Below are 5389 nucleotides of genomic sequence, written 5' to 3'. Positions count from 1 at the left end.
TCCCCTTATATTCCAATATATAACATTCATTGAGATAAGAGGCTGTTAAACCAGGAAATAACCTGTTAAACCACCAACATCCCAGCCTTCGTCTCCGTCTCCTCTACTCCGCCAACTTCATTCTTTATGTTTAATACAATCCAGCCTTCGTCTCCGTCTCCTCTACCCCAATTTGCCACTTCCAAATTACTCTGCTTTCCACAACCTTCTTTAAGAAAATAAAGAACCCGATGTTGAACTGTTTCCAACAAACAATAAAACCACAAAAAATACTGAACTAATCAAACAATGATAACAATAAAGAAAACCCAACAAAGCTTAAAAATTTGCAACACCGAAATGAAGAAACATAACAAAAAACCATATTGAAGCTTAAAAAGTGATATATTGAAAAAGAAAAAAAAAAAAAAGATGTACAAACGATAGAGTATCACTTCCTACTGATTTCTTCCCAATAACCTCAGCCCACGTACTCTTAGTTTCTGATGGTTTCTCTACCTTCTCTTGCCTTCCAGCAGTTGTGTCATGAGTTTCAGCAATTGGCGTCACTTGTTGCTCACTCTGTTATGTATCAGATTCTATTGTTGCGCTGCCTCTTTCCTCGCGTGGGTAACTCGGCCCCTCTTTCCCCGAGAAGCTTTTGAGGGCCTCATCCAGTGCCATATCCATGTTTTTCACTCTGCATAATCACTGGCCTGTTGGGCAATTTGGTGTTTTGAGGGATCTGAACTAAATAATCACATGACCTTTTTCTGTTGAAAATTCCAAACGGCCCAGTCATGTAGTTTGGTTGTGACTACCACGACCGAACCTTGCCGTTTTATGTTGTTTCAAACGGCATTATCGTATCAAATGAAAACTTTTCTTTTCGAACGGCTACCGTGAGCAGAAATAACACATACCAAACGGCCTACATGCAGAAATCGCTTGAAGCATATACATACTGGAATTGAGTTTGCATGAAACTTTTGGCACGTTGGTCTTTTCTGTTATATATATGGGCTGTTCCCATGATTCCTTGAAAAATGAGAGAACAAGCAAGGGAAGAAGAGAAAGTTACTCCACCCATTCCAGTCTTTCTGAAAGAGTACTACATTAATTGGATATCTTACCCTTTGTGTCCTCTCTTTACATTCTACTATTCGTTCAGTCTGCCCAACACAAAATAGAAGGTGACCGTAGCGGATACCATAATAAAAGAGACTTCGCTTTGTCATCTGTGAAACATCACCGGAAATCACAATGGAAGAAAACACGTTCCTGCTTCCAAAATTCAGCAACACAAGGAGGAAGAAAGTGAAGACTGATGCAGCAACAACAACAGATGAAATTACAAACAATTCTTGTATCAAAAAGATGGAGGTACCTATGGAAATTTGTCCAAGTTTTGAACTTTGACTATATTCTCTGGAATTTACTGCCGCCGTACTGGAAGAGAAAAAGGCAAAAGAATAACTGCCTTTGCATAAAGAAAACCTATGTTAATGATGAATCCATGGACTTTGTTGATCGCTTTCTGCTTTTTCGTCTTCTGGTATTCACAAACTTCATCTGGGTTTCAACTATTGCTTTGCTTCAGGTTGACTTGATACATTGGTTGCGTCTTGCATTTAAGTGGATGTGTTTGTTTACTCACTCACTTGAGAAAAGGAAAGAAAAACCTACGAGTGGTCCACTATGGATAAAGAAAATAATGTAATGGATTTTTCTTTTTGATGCTTATATTTGGTTATTTTGGAAAAGGAAAAGAAAACCTAAAAATGGAATCTATAATATTTGTGAAGCCAAAACTTAAGAAATGAAAGTAATAGAAAACTATATATTTTTTATTAAATTTTATTTCCCTTTTCTTTTTCCATGACAGTTTGTTATGCAAATGTTAAGAAAAAGAAAAGAAACTAGTCCTTTTCCATTCCTCTCAAATCCGAGGGTTGAGCCACATACTCGAAAACTCCTTCCTTGCCGTAGTTTAGTTTTCACAAGGGAAAAGCAATTTTCTTTTCCATAGCAAACAAACACACTAAATTTATGGAAAATGTGGACCACACTAGACTTTTCCTTTCCTTTCTATCCTCAAGTGTATGTAAGCAAACACATTAAGGAGGTATTTTTTGATCTTCGTCATGGAAAAATGTCTTACAAGTTACCTAACTTTCTATTTACTTCAAAGATTGAAGTATTTAAGTTATATTCAATGGGAGATAATTGTTTCCAGCTTCCAGATGTGATTTGTTCAACTGGCCATCTTAAAACAATATAGGGTGTGTTTGATAAATTTTAGCTAATGGAAGGGAAATGAAATAAAATGGGTAGTCCATTATAGAATGGAATGGAGATAAAATAATTCTAAAATGGTGTGTGTTTGGTAAACTGGGGAAAAAAAAGTAAAAACTGGGAAAAAAAATAATAATGTTTGTTTGTAAAAGTTATGGAAATGAATAAGTGTATTGTTGGGCGTGCTATTAGGAAGCCCCTAGCTATTCATTTCCTTTATTTTCCTCAAAATTTACAGGGATTAACTAAGGATACAAAATCTTTTCTATTTCCATGATTTTGTTTCCCTATGGAAAAGCTCATTTTCTTTCCATGGTTAAACAAACACCTTAAAAACTATGGAAAAAGTATACCACTCTTATTTTCCTTTCCTTTCCATAGTGTTTTCATATTGTTTAAAGCTGAGCTTCCTAAAGGTGATTCTAACGGTGAACTTGTCTTGAACCATCCTGTTTTGGAAAATTTGATCTTAAAAAGATGTGGCTATCAAAATATCAAGATTCAATGTTATCCAACATGGATTCTTTACTATTGAGCGTTTTATCACTTTTAAGTTTTTTTTTTTGTTTTTCTGATCACCAAGTAGCTGTCCTATACTGCTTATGGCCAATTCTCGAAAGTTTTCCAAATTCCAATTATGCCAAAACAAGGTTGTGCTGAATTAATTGGCAATTCGAAACCTCGTAAAGTAAATAAATGCAAGTAGCATTTACCATACAAAGTATATATGTAGCCCATCCGACAAAACAAAGTTTTTGCTTGCCGGAAGAGGAAAATAGCAATGTTCACTGCATTTCCGACCCTTTTGTTTTCCACATTGAACATTTTATGAGTTGAATCTGATTGTCTTAATTAGTGCTCAACTGTTTTTATTTACAGGCTTCACCAGACTCTAAGCTTATGTGGGATCAGCTGCTCAATCCATTTTCAAAATTGAGATGTTTCAAACTACGAAGTGTTCCCTGTATTGGATCCCTTGCAATTTTGAAGGGTGCTCCTTGTGTAGAAATTCTCGACTTGGAAGTAATTCAGGTATCAAACACTTTATTCAAACTGTCTTATCATATGTTCATCAATATTTAAAGAGTTTTTCATAAATGTATCTGTTGCTATGTCTTAGACTAGTTTAAGTTCTAATTTTTTTCGTTTTCACGTGATTAGGGAAGTAACACAGATGAGAAGGAAAAGGACTGGGAAGAAGCGTTGTCACTGCAACACAGTTTCAATCGCCTCAGATGTATTAATGCCCACTATGACAGCAGCCATGACGAGAATGTCCTAAAATTTTATGCGCGCGTTTTTGTTAAGGAATACGGTAGTTTTGGAGAACATTATAGTCACTTTGTTGTTATGAATATAACACTGCGGAAATAACGTTATCTATTACAATAGATTAATCCTATACAAGAATCGATCCTTATTACTAGACAAGACTTCAACACCTTCCAAAATAATCCCAACACTTTTCAATATCAAATAACAAGTATCTAAAGTAAAACAACTAATGTAAAAGAAGAACAAACCACAAGACGAGATATATCGTGGTTCGGCAATTTACCTACGTCCACACTGCGAGTTCTAAACTTTACTAAATATCCGGAGTAACAGATTACAAGTCTCTCAATTCACTCACAAAGAATGAACACTCAACTCAAAAAGAATTGCTCTCTTATAATCTCTCTCTTTCTTGGTTTTGGAAAAAGTTAGGTTTCTACAGGAAAAACCTATATTTAAACTATTTCAGAAAACTTTTGAAAAAGGACAAATTCGTGCTGAAATAAAGTTGAGCGCGGGTCGCGCCCTCGACCAGGCAAAGTTGAGCGTGAGTCGCACTGAAGAGCCTATAAGTCACCAAAGTCATGAGTGCGGGTCGCGCCTTGCCCAAGTGTAAATGAAGTGCAGGCCGCGCCCTTCACACCAGAATGAGAAAACATTTTTTTTCTCTACAATTCTCCACCTCGGTGAGATTTTAACACATAAAATCGAGCCGAACACATCCAGCAAGAACACATCCATCCAGAAACTCGCAGTCGATCTACCCCTAAGGGCCATGCCCACAAAGGGCTCTATCAAGCATGTAGGATTTGGAGCAAGTCCAAACAGTGTTGGAACTTAACTCTGGTGACAACCTTAGTCAGCATATCAGCATGATTGTCATGAGTGTTCATTTTCTCAAGTGCTACATCACCATCCTCAATGACATCCCGTATAAAGTGATAATGGACATCAATATGCTTGGTCCGAGCATGATGAACCTGGTTTTTTGCCAAATGAATATCACTCTGACTAGCACAATGCAAAACAACATTGTTCTGCTCAATACCCATATCATCCAGAAGACCTCGAAGTCATAATGCCTTTTTCACTGCCTTTGCCTCTGCCACTGCCATATACTCTGCCCCAATAGTAGATAGAACAACTGTAGCCTATAACATAGACCTCCAACTAACCCGTGCACCATGCATCATAAACACATAACCAGTAGTCGGTCGTCAGTCGTCGTCTATCTAGATCACCTACATAATCTGAATCCACATATCCACTGACATAACAAGTGCCTCCACCATAAACTAATCCCACATCCAAAGTACCCTTCAAGTACCTTAATACCTATTTTACTGCCTCCCAATACTGCTTCCCAGGATTAGCCATATACCGCTACAACAACTAATCGCCTGAAATGTCCGGCGCAGTGCACTATAGCATAGATCAAACTGTCCACTACATTAGCATAAGAAACATGTGTCATATGCTTTTGTTCCTCCGCCGAACTAAGAGAGAATTTAGCTGAAAGCCTAAAATGCCCAGCCAAAGGCGTAGAAACCGACTTTGCATTCTCCATACCAAAACGCGAAAGTACTTTCTGAATGTATTATTTCTTCTGAGATACAACTATCCGTCGATTCTGCCTATCTCTGTCAATCTCCATGCCCAGTATCTTCTTGGCTCCACCTAAGTCTTTCATCTCAAATTAACTCAGAGCTAAGTTGAGATTTCAACTTGTATATCTCCACTATGCTTTTGGAAGCAATAAGCATGTCATCCACATAAAGCAGGAGATAGATGAAGTCATTACCACGAAGCCTACGAAAGTAAACACAATAATCATACTTAC

General features: G+C 37.3%; 1 long non-coding RNA gene across 1 annotated transcript; it reads right to left on the bottom strand.

The window, feature by feature from the left end:
- Nucleotides 1-365: 365 nt before the first annotated feature.
- LOC147518611 (uncharacterized) lies at nt 366-1780 on the bottom strand. Its single transcript, XR_015214089.1, has 2 exons — nt 1367-1780; nt 366-1260 (listed from the first exon to the last, which is right to left on the bottom strand). It is a non-coding gene; the product is annotated as an uncharacterized LOC147518611 (long non-coding RNA).
- Nucleotides 1781-5389: the final 3609 nt, after the last annotated feature.

Source organism: Coptis chinensis, chromosome 2 (genome assembly GCF_015680905.1).
Source record: "Coptis chinensis isolate HL-2020 chromosome 2, ASM1568090v1, whole genome shotgun sequence".
In the NCBI taxonomy this organism is placed as follows: Eukaryota; Viridiplantae; Streptophyta; class Magnoliopsida; order Ranunculales; family Ranunculaceae; genus Coptis; species Coptis chinensis.
This window is presented reverse-complemented; position numbering and strand designations above follow the sequence as displayed.